The 14,233-nt window shown below is 40.2% G+C and overlaps 1 protein-coding gene across 2 annotated transcripts in view; it reads left to right on the top strand.

Moving 5' to 3' along the window:
• The window catches only part of SCFD2 (sec1 family domain containing 2), a 199,878-nt gene that overhangs the window by 44,723 nt on the left and 140,922 nt on the right, over positions 1-14,233 (top strand). The window lies entirely within an intron of this gene.

Genomic DNA, 14,233 nt, shown 5'->3' with positions numbered 1-14,233 from the left:
CATTTCTGTGGATTCTATAGAAATGGGGTCAACAATGTTTGTTTTTTTAATGGAATTAAAATAGTTATACAATCATATTAATCTGCATGATTAATAATATGCTGAAATACTGTAAATGTATCATATCAGCTTGGGGAATTTGTATGATGAATCTTTTGGCTGGGATATACAAACTAAACCACATGAATTTTCTTGAAAGCCACTTGTACCTGCAGTTTCCCGTGATAATGTTCGTAATATTTATGTTGATTTATTTGCTCCCCATCGCCAATATTGCAGTAGCATGTAATTGTAAAAGAGCAAATTAGATATCATTTTGTGTGCAGGAATGGGATTCTCAAGTATTTTGTACTTCCACCTTAATGTTTTTGGCCCCAGACCCCACCCCACCCCCATTAAAATAGTCAAGCTTTCATGTGAAACTGCCAAACATTATTTTTAATTTTGAAAAAATTTTAAGTGGAATTGCAGGGAAACATTTTTAGGTCTGACAGATGCCTTGTTCCCTGTGAGTATTGCACTGATATCCCCTGATCTACACATACGGAAATTCATAACACTACTTCCAGATGGAAGAAATTGGGGTCTCTGTTTTGAGAGCAATGTATGGTCAAAGAGGAAATACAGAGTCTTCACACATCCTATTTCTGTAGGTCTTCTAAGAATACCACAACATCATTTCCTGTCCATGTTTCAGAAGATTAAAGAGAGTTATGTTCCATACTTTTTTTTCCTAACAGGATTATATGTACCCAGTGGTTGTGACTTATTGATGGTTTTGTCCTTTTTATTTATCTACTATTGGAGAGGGGAAACTATGGATCCAGTAGAGCCTTCAAGCGCAGAAAAGAATAGCAATATGCAATGTTGGCCCTCCATGTTGGAAGATAGTATGAAGTCTCTTAACTGTCCAGTGCTGCTTCCTCTTTTTTCCTGATAAATAGACAGTACAGCTTTTGTTTGCTGTACTGCAAGCTTTAGCATCTTTTAATCATGCTGATGTTATAAATTCCTCTTGATGTCAACCTCTATAGCCTGAAGAAAGTTGAGGCAATTAGAGATGGAAAATGTATTTCTACTGATAATATAACTTGAGACAACTATGTTGATGGATCCCTCTCTTCCAGATGTCTTTACTTCATTCATAATAGTACCCACTACCAATATGATTTTGAACATGGAAATGAAAATGCTTAGAACCCTTTGATGGCTGAATCTGTATCCTCCCAGTTATTCATTCCACAACACTGTGCAAAGGTGGGCAACCAGGGAGCTTTATGAAGTCCCCTAGCATCCCATCCCATGCAACGTATCCCTAATATTGTCCCACTGAAAAATAATAGCATAAAGCCAAATTTCAGCAGCACAATTTTATCCTTTTGGAGATATTTCAAGGAGGGGAATAGAATAACTCATAGATTTACAGAAATTTCAATTTCAATTCTAGGAATAGAAAAACAAAAGCTCTTGTATTGCAACAGTGTAGATAATGACGCTGAAAGTTGCCGGCCAGAAATGGTTGATACTTCAGTGGTTCGAGCCCAGCTTTCGCGCAGCAGAGTGAGCTCCTGTTTCCTCCCCAGCTCCTGTCAACCCAACAGATTGAAAACTTACGTGAGTAGATAAATGGGTACTCTCACTCCGGTGGGAGGAAAAATGCTAGTGGCACCTTGCAAAAAGGAGTCAGGAGCAGTTGCCGGTAGCACGGAAGCTGCGCACACCTGAAAAAGGTGCGAAGCAATGGAAAACCCCACCACCTGCGCTCGCCAGCTGGGCTCTGCTCTAGGAAGGAGGCACTGGCAAACCACTTCCGAAAAAAACACCTTGCCTTGAAAACTGCAAGGACTCGTCCAAGCAGTCACTGTAGAGTTGGTAACGACTGAGTGCGGATAAAAAAAAAAAAAGATCCTTGCTGCTTCCAGAGGCAACTAATTTTTTTTATTTATTTATAACATTGATTACCCACTTTCCATTGTAATTGTGATCATCTCAAATTAAGCATACAGAATATGATTAAAATTACAACGTTACAGCTTCTGAAAACAATAACAGGTTCTGCTGGGAATGATATGCTGTTGAAGCCTATCCCTAATCTTGCATTGCCATCCAAATATTTTGGTAATAAAACTCCCCAGAAATCCCAGTTAGCATAATCTTTACTAGCATAAATTTTTGAGAATTGTAGTTCTGATTCTGTGATGGAATGGAATTATGAAGGCCAAGCTCAGGGATATAAACATTTTCTTAGCTCGCCAGAACCGTGTGGGAGGAACAAGAGGATGAGACTGGCACCTCCCTGAGGAATTCACACTGTTGTGGCTGGAGGACTTTGGGAACTGGGGTTTTAGTCTGGGAAGATTCTTGCTAGAGGTTGTAGCTAATAAACATAGCTGGACTGAATTGGCATTGTCTCTTGGAGTTTCTTGGGCTAGGCCTGACAGATTCACCTGGAAAGCTTCAGATTGGGTAAGTCTATGCTATAGTGTAACATAAATGTATCTGCCTGCAAATCCAGTCTATTTAAATACAATAAATAGACCATGATAATTTGGGCAGTGACAGACTTCACTGATCTCAGAGAATTGTGTTATGATGTAAGAGATTGCACAGCAGAAGTCATGGAAGGGTAGATGAGGGCTGAAAGATGAGCAGAAATAGATTGTGTGGTCAGAAAGCATCTGTCCTTCAGTGTGTTTAGCAATTGTACAGGCTGAGAAATTGTTAAATAACAAAGCTGAGCTATGAAGTAGTCAGGTCATGTGGCACTCCTATATTAACTCAGTCTTCCTTGAAGCTAATGCTAACTGGGTTTGCATTTTCTGAAAGTATCTTTGTTTTTTTTCTTTGGCTGTTCGATTGTTGCTTCTTACTATTCAAGCAGTTTTGAACAACACAGGACCTTTGGCAGCCAATTCTAGTTCTACACTTCTTTGGGGCAAGTAGTTATTACAGTTTACTTCAATATCTAAAACTCAGTTTGCAGCATTAACTAACATATTGACTGTTCATTGTTTTGCTGTGAAAGCTGCATAAGAACCAGAACTCTCAACATTTTAGCAAGAATCACATATGTGGATTTCAGTATCTGGTTTTTGAAAACATCTTAATGCCTGAGTTTAAAAAGCTAGTATTTACATTTTAGAGGCCTAGCTGTGGTTCCAATTTTAGGTAGTTGTAGCCCCTGTAAAAATGTCCCCAGGCTACGTCTGACTCAGTGCTTTGATTGCAGTAGAAGTGGTATGAGATATGGTTTAAAAATGAAGAAGAGATATTCCCACCTGGGTTTCAAACCTAGCACCACTTACAACTTTAGAATAATGGGGTTGGGATAGTTTTGTCATCTGGGGAGTCGTAATGGCTTTCAGGGGCTCTGTGCTACAGATAAGTGGGTGTGAGACCCTGTGGTTGAGGTTGAGTTCTAAGGAGCAGTTGGATTTGTTGCTACTGTACCAGCCTCCCTGCTACAGAGAATCATTGTAGTTCCTATTTATATCTTTCTCTTTGTGTTGTTTCCGCAAGATCAGAGTTTCATAGCACATGTGAATTCAGGTTGGTAACTACACTCAAGTTCTGTTCATTATTGTCAGTTTTCTAAATGTTAGTACTCAAGTTGCTGTAAGTATTAATACTTCTATACTTCATTGCACCAGTTTTCAGTTACTGATCCATTACACCAGGTGACTGTTGGTGAACATGGTTAGAGGAGGTCTAAGTTGGTAAGTGATTCTGGCCTTGTCAGCTAACTGAATGGAGGAGCTGGGAGTTCAGTAGTTGAGCAGCTATATCTGTTCAGCTGATTGGTGGTGAATGCATGGAAATTGTGGCAGATCACCTGATAGATCGCCAATGGTCAGTGGACCACAGTTTGGACATATCCTTAAACATACTTTGGCCTTCCTTGGAACACCCACCTAGAACTATTGGAGGCATTTAAATTTATAAACACAATGTGGCTTAAAGAAGCTGAAATCAACAAAATTGCTGGAAGAGGTACAGAAACTATTCTGATGTAAGGAGTTGAATAGGTTTAGGTGTATTTGCTTGTTTTCCCTGAGTGTTTATTTGTTTGCTCCTATATAAATGCTTTGCATTCCAATAGCAAAGAATGAAGTATTGTATCTGGGTGTTCCACTGAAATTGGAATCCTTGTACCATGATTTCAAGGTCTTTCTATGTAGAACATTATGCCCCTCCAGAGATCCTTACAAAATGTAGCCCCCTCTGGATACTGTTTTTAAGGCCTGGCCAGCAGTTAACTTCAGACTGAACACACCATACATATATATTGGCATATGACATTAGATTACTATTTCTCAGTTAGATATTTAGCATTTCAGATAATCAATAAGGTGGTCATCATTTTATAATATAGAGTCTGTTAAAACTGGTTTAGGTTTTATCAGTTTTATGCAGTAGTCCCTTTTTTAAGGAACTACAGTGGAATAGCTCCCTTATTTTCCCCCTGCAGTTGACCACTTATACGATTTTTAACATTTTTAAGATCATTCTTAAAACAAAGAAGTGGTGTTTTTTCAATGGAAGTGCTGCTGCTGCTTTACCAATCTTCCCTTTCTCTTTTGGTGATCAGATGCATGTCTTATAAAGTTCCTGAAAGTGAAGATTCATAATGCTTTTGTTTGAAGCTTTGCTATTAGCATATTATTGGGCAACCAAAGATACTTTGGCACCAATGTCATTGTTTGACTTCAGAAATAGCCTGCCTGACTTGGCAGTTTTAACGGAGGACAGTAAATCTGAAGGGAGCCTGAATCCCTTTATTATCTCCCTTTGTTGGCATATTGAATGACAAAAACTGAAACGCCAGGAGGATAAGAGAAACAAATGCTCTCTTCTATTGCCCCACTTCACTAATGGAAAAGAGCCTTCTTTTACTTCTTCCTTAGTAAACTATGCAGAATGAAACCTGAAAGTCTAAAGGGTCTCATTAAAAAGCACAAGGCAGATCTAGCCTACAGTAACAATATACTGCTACAGCAGCCTTTGTTGGAGGCAGGAGTAAAGCTACTGTAAATCCCTTAAACAGTGTTGTAACTACATAAGGGAAAAAAACTTCAAAGGAAAGAACAGATTTATGGAGATAAGGTATGTCTAAACTTTGTCCGGAACATGAAAGAACATCCAAGATATAAGGAAAGGCAGAAATGTGACCATCTTTGGACATTGTGAAATGGGGGAAATGGGAAGCATTTATATGTGCCTCATATTCCCAACAGTTTTGTATGTTTGAATTGGAACTTAATTATCTCTGTATATAGATGTACCACAGTCATCATGAAGAAATACATATTGGAAATTTGGATTGAACACTACATAAACTCTGTTTAGGCATTTCTTTATAAAAATGGGTTTTAAGAGTGAAATAAACATTGTCCCTTTAACCTGTATGCTCATTGACACTACGAAGGAACTGTAAAGGATTAGGGAGATTTGTCTTTGCAGAAGCCATACTGATTTTCCTTCTGCAAGTTTGATCTTCTGACGGTTAGATGGTATCTATAATCTACAACTGAATTTGAAGCAGAATTATGTACTAATGATGAACATGTTATTGCAAAGATGTATAAACTTTTATTGCAACTAGAGACCAAAGGTGAACAAGTTAAAGACTGTATGATAAAATGGGCTAAAAACTTTGGGTATAGCTTACAGAGGAAAATATGTGGCAGAAAGAACTGCAATTCACATTATGTTTTAACCTTAAGGAGAATTTTTATAAAATGATGTATCACTGGTATTTGTTGCCATAAAAATTATCTAAATGTACAAAGGCACTTCGAATATAAGTTGGAAACGGGAACAAGAAGGGACATTTTATCATCTCTGGTGGACTTATAAAAGTGAAAAAAAATGGAATGAGATACATATTTTCATAGAGAAGATTTTAAAGATTAATATTCAATCAAAACCAGAGATTTTCCTTTTGGGCATGATGGACAAACAATTGGAAAAATCTTATGGACCTTTGTTCTTATACATGATAACAGCAGCAAGACTTTTATGTGCACAGAGGTGGAAAGATAAGATAGTACCTACAAAGGAAGAACAGATGGTGAAGCTGATGGAGTTGGTTGAGATGGTGAAATTGATAGCTTTGATTTGAGACAAGATGTGTAATTTTAATGCTAACGGGAAACCTTTTTTGGACTTTTTGCGGGAAACAGAAAAAAATGAAATTATGTTATATGGATTTGATGATTAGAAATAATATAGGTTAATTGGAATAGTGGAAGTTACATTGTAAATTTAGAGCAAGGGTTTGATGTATATTGTTACTTAGATCTGTTGCAAGAAGGGTCAAAAGTCAAATCTTTTTTTCTTTTGTCTCTTATTTTTTTTCTGCACTCTTGATCTTTACTATCCTCTTTTTTCTAATTTCTTTTTCTTATTCTTAATATTAGTTCTTGTTAGTTTTTATTGTTCTTTTTTAAAAAATTAATGAAGTTATTATAAAAAAAGATGGTATCTGTAATCAAGCTTTCTGTCAATGCATTAAGAACATATTCAAGCTAGCAGGCATATAATTTCCCAGATCCTTTTTTAAAAAAATAGGCAATACATAGACTACTTTCTTGTTACAGAGCGCATTACTTATTTTGGTTAAATTTATTCTTTTAGTATTTGGGTGGACATCATCTGAACTTTGCAGTTGGTCAGTAGATTCAAATGAACACCTTGTATTTTCCCTATCTGTCCCTCCAACTTCCTTTCTGATAACACTAGTTAACTCCATGCTTTTATTATTGTCATTTTGTATTACTTGATTCCCTTGTTCTTCAATTGTCTAAATACGTCTCTAGTGATGGACTTGCTTGATTACATTTAAAGAATTTTGTAAATGCTGGGCTTCGTATTTTTAGTCATATTCTTCAAAAATTATTTTTTGCCCATTTTTTGGGTGCAGGTTTCTGTTCCTTTCTGTTTTCTAATACTTGCATTTTTTAATGTCTGATATTTCTCTAATGGTGAATATGGTAGCTTAACAGAGATATAGCTGCCACTGAAAACAGCTATCCCATACAGCATCTCTTCCCTCCACCCACCCACTCCGCCTCATCCATAATACTTGGCAAATAAAAATATATGCTAGGATATCATTCTACTGGGTTGCCCTGGCCTCACAATTTGCAACTCAAAAACTGAAGGCAGAAAAATTTTCTGGTGATGTCAGCTCATGTGGTTTTATTCACTAGCTTTTACTACTCTTTTTGATGGCAGTCACGGTCTCATGTTAATGTCTATTCTGTAAGCTTCAGGGTCATGCCCCTTTCTGCTTTAATCTTGTACTTGTTGGCAAGAAAGTATGGAATGTGGTACATTTTGTTATAAAAATGCTTAGTTTTAGTTGAGCTTTATTTATGTTCACAGACCAGCTGTTAACCAAGTACACCATCCAAAGAAAGAAATAGAACAGTTCAAGAGTTAAACAAATTAAAAGTTCAGAAGGGTCTATAAAAATTCTTAACCTTATATGTGGCATGAAAGAAATTGGCATTAATAGTTATTGATCAGAAACCTCAATCTCTTCTAATGTTCTAAAAGCTATTGAAGATGGAAATTTTCTGAGGAGTATTTGGTTGAATAGCTTACTCTCATAGTCTTTAATTTGTCCCACTTTTAATTAGTTACATTGATGTATTTGTTGATATCATGTTATTTGGTTTTGTTATGATTTGTTTTAGTTTTCATTATCACTCCTATAATTTATCCTCGTATTGCTATTACTTTGATTAGTTACTGGTTATTTTAATTTATTTGTATTTACTGTGGATGTTTTATACTGTAATGCCATGAGTCTGTAGTAATTCAGTGATGTATAAGTAGAATAAAACAGTTGCCCCCCCCGCACCCCAGAAACAACAATTGCCCAAAAGTTGGTTACCTTCCTAAATATTCAGGCAGACGCATTGACTGGAAGGAGACAAGCATTGTCCACAGCAGACCAACCACACCAATTTAATAGCAGTTGGATCTGGGATCCAAGTTGTGCAAAATGGGCATTGTAATAAGAGGTGCAAAAGAGGCTCAGAATCCTCAATGGGCAAGGATGCTGATTGGAATGTTATTGAATCTTCCTTCTATCAGCATAGATGGTAGGGTTTTAATCTCAATGTGGAGAGGGCTTTCCAGTATGGTACATGCATGATGTTGATTACTAATTAAGCTGGAATAAATAATCTTCCATCCAGACCACCACCACCTCTCCATAATAGGGAGCATTGTGCTGCAATTGCTGTTGAGATCAATATCAAGTTTTTTCAATATAAAGTTGGTTCTTTTGAACTTTAATTAGACCAAAATATCTAAGGGAAAGTCTGATGGTTTTTTCCAAAATGACTGGAAAAATGTCAAGGATGTAAGATTTACCCCGTTCGGCTCCAAAGAAACTCTCATGACAGGTGGGTTCAGCAAAGAAGTTTACTTAAGCATAACGTAGGTAGATACAGACAAAGCCAGGATTGGCTTGGCATAGCTTACATGGTATTTTATAGTCTCCCCGTTCCCGTGCTTTACCCCGTTGCTTAGTTACAGATTACCCGCAGTAATCCCCCCTCGCCCAAATGGCAGATTCAATCCAGTGCTTTTGTCTTTCTGATTGCCGTCTGGGTTGTGCTGTTGTTGCCTTTGTTGGGTTTTCCTGTTTGCACGCAAAGCCAGGAGTTCTCAATCGCTCGCTGATTGCTTTGCTTCAGAGTCTCTGCGCTTTCCTTTGTCTACAGCGCTCGAGGGAAGCCAGCGCTGATACAAAGTATCTGTTTGCGGTTTGAGTTAAGCACCGCCACCTGTCAGTAATCAGTTCACGGTTTCACTTCCCCTTTTTCTCTGCTAGCGCCTGGGCGGTGAAATTGACTAGGCGAAGCTGAGCGGCACTTTTGCCGTGCTGTGCTGTGCCGGCTGAATCTGACAAAGGAGGACAAAGAGCCCTAATCAACAGTCAGTTTTGCCCAGTATGTAGGGAGACAAAGCCTCATGCCAGCTCCTAAAGAGGCAAGTCTTGATTCCATGGGGAAAAAGGAATTGGGTACATTCTGAGGCACTTGAGTGTAGTTCTTAAAAATTTGCACTGCACTGCTTCAAGGAGTCCAGGGTCTTTATAAGAGCAACTCTGGGAGCCAGGAAGCAAAAGAAATAAAGTAAGGCTCCACCATCTCTTCTCCCTTTTAATTTTTATGTCAATTCTGTAATCCAAGTTTTGGAAATTAGTAAATTTCGACCCTCCTAAATAGGCGCATCTGTTTCAGTTGTCTTTCATAATGATGACACAGCCAACCTCTTCACAACTCAAGCAGCATTGAGGCAGAGCCTTCAAGCTTTTGCATTGTATTGCAAAGAGGAAATACTTATTATCAGCTATTCTGAAACAGAAATAGATGTCTTCATATCACTCATTGAGAAATAACTATAGAACAAACCAGGGCCTATAAATATCTGGGAATTACCTTTCAATCTTCTGTAAATGCTAATGTAATAAATAGCATTAAAAAATTGTGCAGTTGTAACAGAATTTAGTAGCAGTGGAAAATTACCTGATTATAGTTAAAAGAAGTAAAGACATCAAGATAATTACAAAGCATAACAAAACAAAACATAAAACCTGTTGAAACCAGGGGAGGTAGAATGACAGGGCCAGGGCAAAGAGAGAGGTGTGTGTGTGTGTGTATGAGGATCAAATCTCAGTTCTCAATTTGATTTAATTAATATATTAAGTAAACAAGTAAGTAAGTAAGTAGGTTTTGGAAGGGTTCTGGAGCTACATGCATTTTCAGGGCTGCCGGTTATATTCTTCTGCCCTGCCCTATACAATTTTACCCCTTTTCATAACTGTTCCATTCAGTGTAGCCATTGTGCCCTCCTCCCAAATATTATCATTGTCACAGATGAAGATGATTGAGCTTGGGGTCCCATATTTATTATAGGGAAGAGATGGTTTGAGTTCTAAAGGAGGATATGGTTTATAAAAACCTGGTAATTTCCAGGTGATTCTGGCTTTCAGTCCAATCAGCTCCAGCCATCCTGGCCAATAACAAGGGGTTGAGAGTTGTATTTATTCTAAGAAAATCTGGGGACTCTTGACTGCCTACCTTCTGGTTTATTCTCATTGAAGTAAGCAAATTGTTTAGACAGTATGGTTTTTCTTAAAAGACAAACAAAAATACTTTTAAACATATATTCAAATGTAAACCAGTCTCTCATCTGTGGTATAAATTCCCTCATTCTACAAGATTTCACTTATAGCATATAATTGGATACTGCCAAGTTACTGTCTGTTCCTCAATATGTATGATACAAAGTTGGTTAGGTTTTATTGCTTGTTTAAAAGTATTTTTGTAATATTCTGTGTTCTAGTCCAAATGTATACAGATAGGGTTTAATAAACTGTAAGTAACATAGTTACATACAAAATGTATGATGGAGACCCGGGAGAATTGGCTAGCTTCCTGAACCAAGGCAGAATTTGCATGGGGAGCTGTGGCCGCTTGTTCCAAAGTGATGCATGGAGGGTCTTCTACATTTCATGACCTGGTGGGTCGCACAGCTGAGTGAGTAATTGACCTACAGGAGGCGGAGGCACCGGAACTGGAGGATTTCAACGGGTTCATCACAGTGCTGTGGTTTCGGTTTGAAGACCCCTGCGCCCATGCCCTGGCGGAAGATGCTATTATAGAACTCAAGCAAGGCTCCTGCTTGGTGACCGAATATGCCCTGGAATTCAAGCGGCTAGTGGCGAAACTGCACGACTGGCCCGAAGCATTTCTAGTGAAATGATTCCAGAAGGGGTTAAGCTCGAAGCTGTGTGAAATGGCCGTAGCGCGAGGGTGCCCAACCACGCTAGCTGGATGGATTTCCCATGTCTCGGTGCTGGAATCGCAATTGGCAACCATCCGGGGAGTGGGAATGGCAGCCCAACCAAAGGTGGCAAGCTCTTCTTGTCAGCTGGTGGCAAAGCAGACCATGAGAGTCATAAAAACCGGAACAGGTGCTCGGGTGGTAGGGAAGTCGTGCTTCCATTGTGGAGAGGAGGGACATTTCGCCTCAGCCTGCCCAAAGAAGCCGACCCAGAAACCAGCTGTGAAACCCAAACAAACCAGAAAGGCCATGAAACTGGTGAAGCCAAAGAGAAAGGAAACAGCGGCTGCAGGAGAGGAGGAGCAGTTCCCGATCCAGATGCTGATGGAAAGCGACAAGGAAGAGGAGGAACAGCCAGCGGAAAACTCCAGCCACCTGCTCTAAAGCACGCCCGAGAGCAGGTGGAAGACCCGAGGCGTGACCAGCGAAAGCCAAATGAGTCCACTGAGGATATCTGGGTGAGTTCCCATGTCAACCAAGGTGAAAATAAGGGTGCTAAGAGCAACTCCCAAAGCGAAGTTTACAGCCCTAATAGACTCAGGGTGCACCCGGTGTTTAATAAGTCCCATGCTGGTAAATGGACTGGGACTAAAAGTGCACAGGCTGAAAGTGCCCATGGTGTTTAGGCAAGTAGATGGGACCCTGGTGTGGGGGGAGAAGTGGTGTGCTATTACACAGCAGCTTTTGAATTAAGAGTCAGCTCACATCGGGAAACTTTAAAATGCCTAGTGGCATATCTGGCAAGTTACCCCTTAATTCTGGGGATGTCTTGGCTGGAGTTGTGGAACCCCACAGTGGACTGGCACGCCAGGACCCTAACATTCCCAGATGGTGTGTGCAAGGTGGAACAGGTGGACACCCTGTGCTCAGTAGAACTGGGACTGGCAGCCATTGGCACCCGGCTCCAGGACCCAGGATCCCGAGAAGGGAGCATCTCAATCCCTGAGCAATATAAGGACTTGGCGAAAGTGTTTAGCGAAACCGAGTCTGATCAGTTACTGCCACACTGCCCAACGGATTGCGCAATTGAACTAGAGCCGGGTGCAAAATACCCAACCCCGAAAATGTATTCAATGACTCAAAAGGAAATGGTGGCGCTCCGAGAGTTCATCGATAAAAACCTGCGCCAGGGATTCATAGAACCCACCAAATCCCCCCTAGCAGCCCTGGTGTTGTTCAGAGAGAAGAAAGACGGATTGCTAAGACTCTGTACTGATTATAGGGGGCTAAACACCATATGCAAAGAGAACAAATATCTGCTCCCCCGATGAAAGACTTGCTAGCTCACTTAGCGAAAGGCAAGATCTTTACGAAATTGGATTTATGGGACACTTATTTCCGAGTGCGGATCAAAGAAGGGGATGAATGGAAAACTGCATTCTGCTGCCCCTTGGGATGTTTCCAATACCAAGTGATGCCGTTTGGGTTGTCTGGGGCACCCGGGGTCCTTATGCAGTTAATTAACGAGATGCTACATGAATACAGTACAAAGGGGTTCTGGTGTATTTAGATGATATTCTAATTTACACTGAAACGTGGGATAACCATGTACAATTAGTGAGGAAGGTGTTGCAGAAATTGTTAGAAGCACAGTTGTATACAAAATTGTCAAAATGTGAGTTTCACCAAGAACAAATTGACTACTTGGGCTACAGGATTTTGAGTCAGGGGGTGGAAATGGATCCCAGCAAGGTCCGTGACATAGTCGCATGGGAGGTGCCAAAAACCCGGTGACAACTACAGACCTTCTTAGGCTTTGTTAATTTTTACCGCCAATTTATCCCCAACTTTGCCCAGGTTGCCCTGCCTGTGACAAATTTGTTGAAAACCAAAGGCAAAGAGAAAGAAAAAGCCCAGAAACCAGGTTCATCATTAAACTGGACTGAAGAATGCCAGGAAGCATTTGAATGCTTAAAAAGGCTATTTACTGCAGAGCCCATTTTGAAACACCCAGACCCGGGGAAACCTTTTGTAATTCAGGCAGATGCATCCGATGTAGCAATTGGAGCAGTGCTATTACAAAAAGATGACAAGGGACTGTTGCACCCATGTGCTTACCTATCCCGGAAATTCACTGAAACGAAGAGATGTTGGTTAGTTTGGGAAAAGGAAGTATTTGCTGTGAAATGGCCCCTTCATGGATCACTCCCTTGTCGTGGCGAAGGGGCTTGCGTAACTCAGTGAAGCCATGAGCTATACCGTGCAGGGCCACCCAAGACGGACAGGTCATGACAGAGAGTTCTGACAAAATGTGGTCCACTGGAGAAGGAAATGGCAACCCACTCCAGTATCCTTGCCAAGAAAACCCCATGGACAATGTTAAAAGGCTAAAAGATATGACGACGGAAGATGAGCCCCTCAGGTCAGAAGGTGTCCAATATGCTACTGGGGAAGAGCGGAGGGCAATTCCAAGTAGCTCCAGAAAGAGTGAAGCGGCTGGGCCAAAGCCGAAAGGACGTTCAGCTGTGGATGTATCTGGAAGCGAAAAGAAGGTCCGATGCTGTAAAGAACAATATTGTATAGGTACCTGGAATGTAAGATCTATGAACCAAGGCAAGCTGGATGTGGTCAAACATGAGATGATAAGATTGACCATCGACATCTTGGGAATCAGCGAACTGAAATGGACGGGAATGGGTGAATTTAATTCGGGTGACCATTATATCTACTACTGTGGGCATGAAACCCTTAGAAGAAATGGAGTTGCACTCATAGTCAATAAGAGAGTGGGAAAGGCAGTAATGGGGTACAACCTCAAAAACGACAGAATGATCTCAGTGCGTATCCAAGGCAAACCATTCAGTATCACAGTCATCCAAGTCTATGCCCCAACCACTGATGCCGAAGAAGCTGAAGTTGACCGCTTCTATGAAGACCTACAACACCTTCTAGAAGTAGCACCAAAAAAAGATGTCCTTTTCATCATAGGGGATTGGAATGCTAAAGTAGGAAGTCAAGGAGTAATCGGAATAACAGGCAAGTTTGGCCTTGGAGTACAAAATGAAGCAGGGCAAAGGCTAATAGAGTTCTGTCAAGAGAACAAGCTAGTCATAGCAAACACTCTTTTCCAACAACACAAGAGATGACTCTACACATGGACATCACCAGATGGTCAATACCGAAACCAGATTGATTATATACTTTGCAGCCAAAGATGGAGAAGCTCTATATAGACAGCAAAAACAAGACCAGGAGCTGACTGTGGCTCAGATCATGAGCTTCTTACTGCAAAATTTAGGCTTAAATTGAAGAATATAGGGAAAACCACTAGACCACTCAGGTATGACTTAGATCATATTCCTTGTGAGTACACAGTGAAGGTGATGAATAGATTTAGAGGATTAGATTTGGTAGACAGAGTGCCTGA

The sequence above is a fragment of the Python bivittatus genome, unplaced genomic scaffold, assembly GCF_059951505.1.
Source record: "Python bivittatus isolate LINGU-HERP-01145 unplaced genomic scaffold, Pbiv_v1 ctg000070_np1212, whole genome shotgun sequence".
NCBI lineage: Eukaryota > Metazoa > Chordata > Lepidosauria > Squamata > Pythonidae > Python > Python bivittatus.
This window is presented reverse-complemented; position numbering and strand designations above follow the sequence as displayed.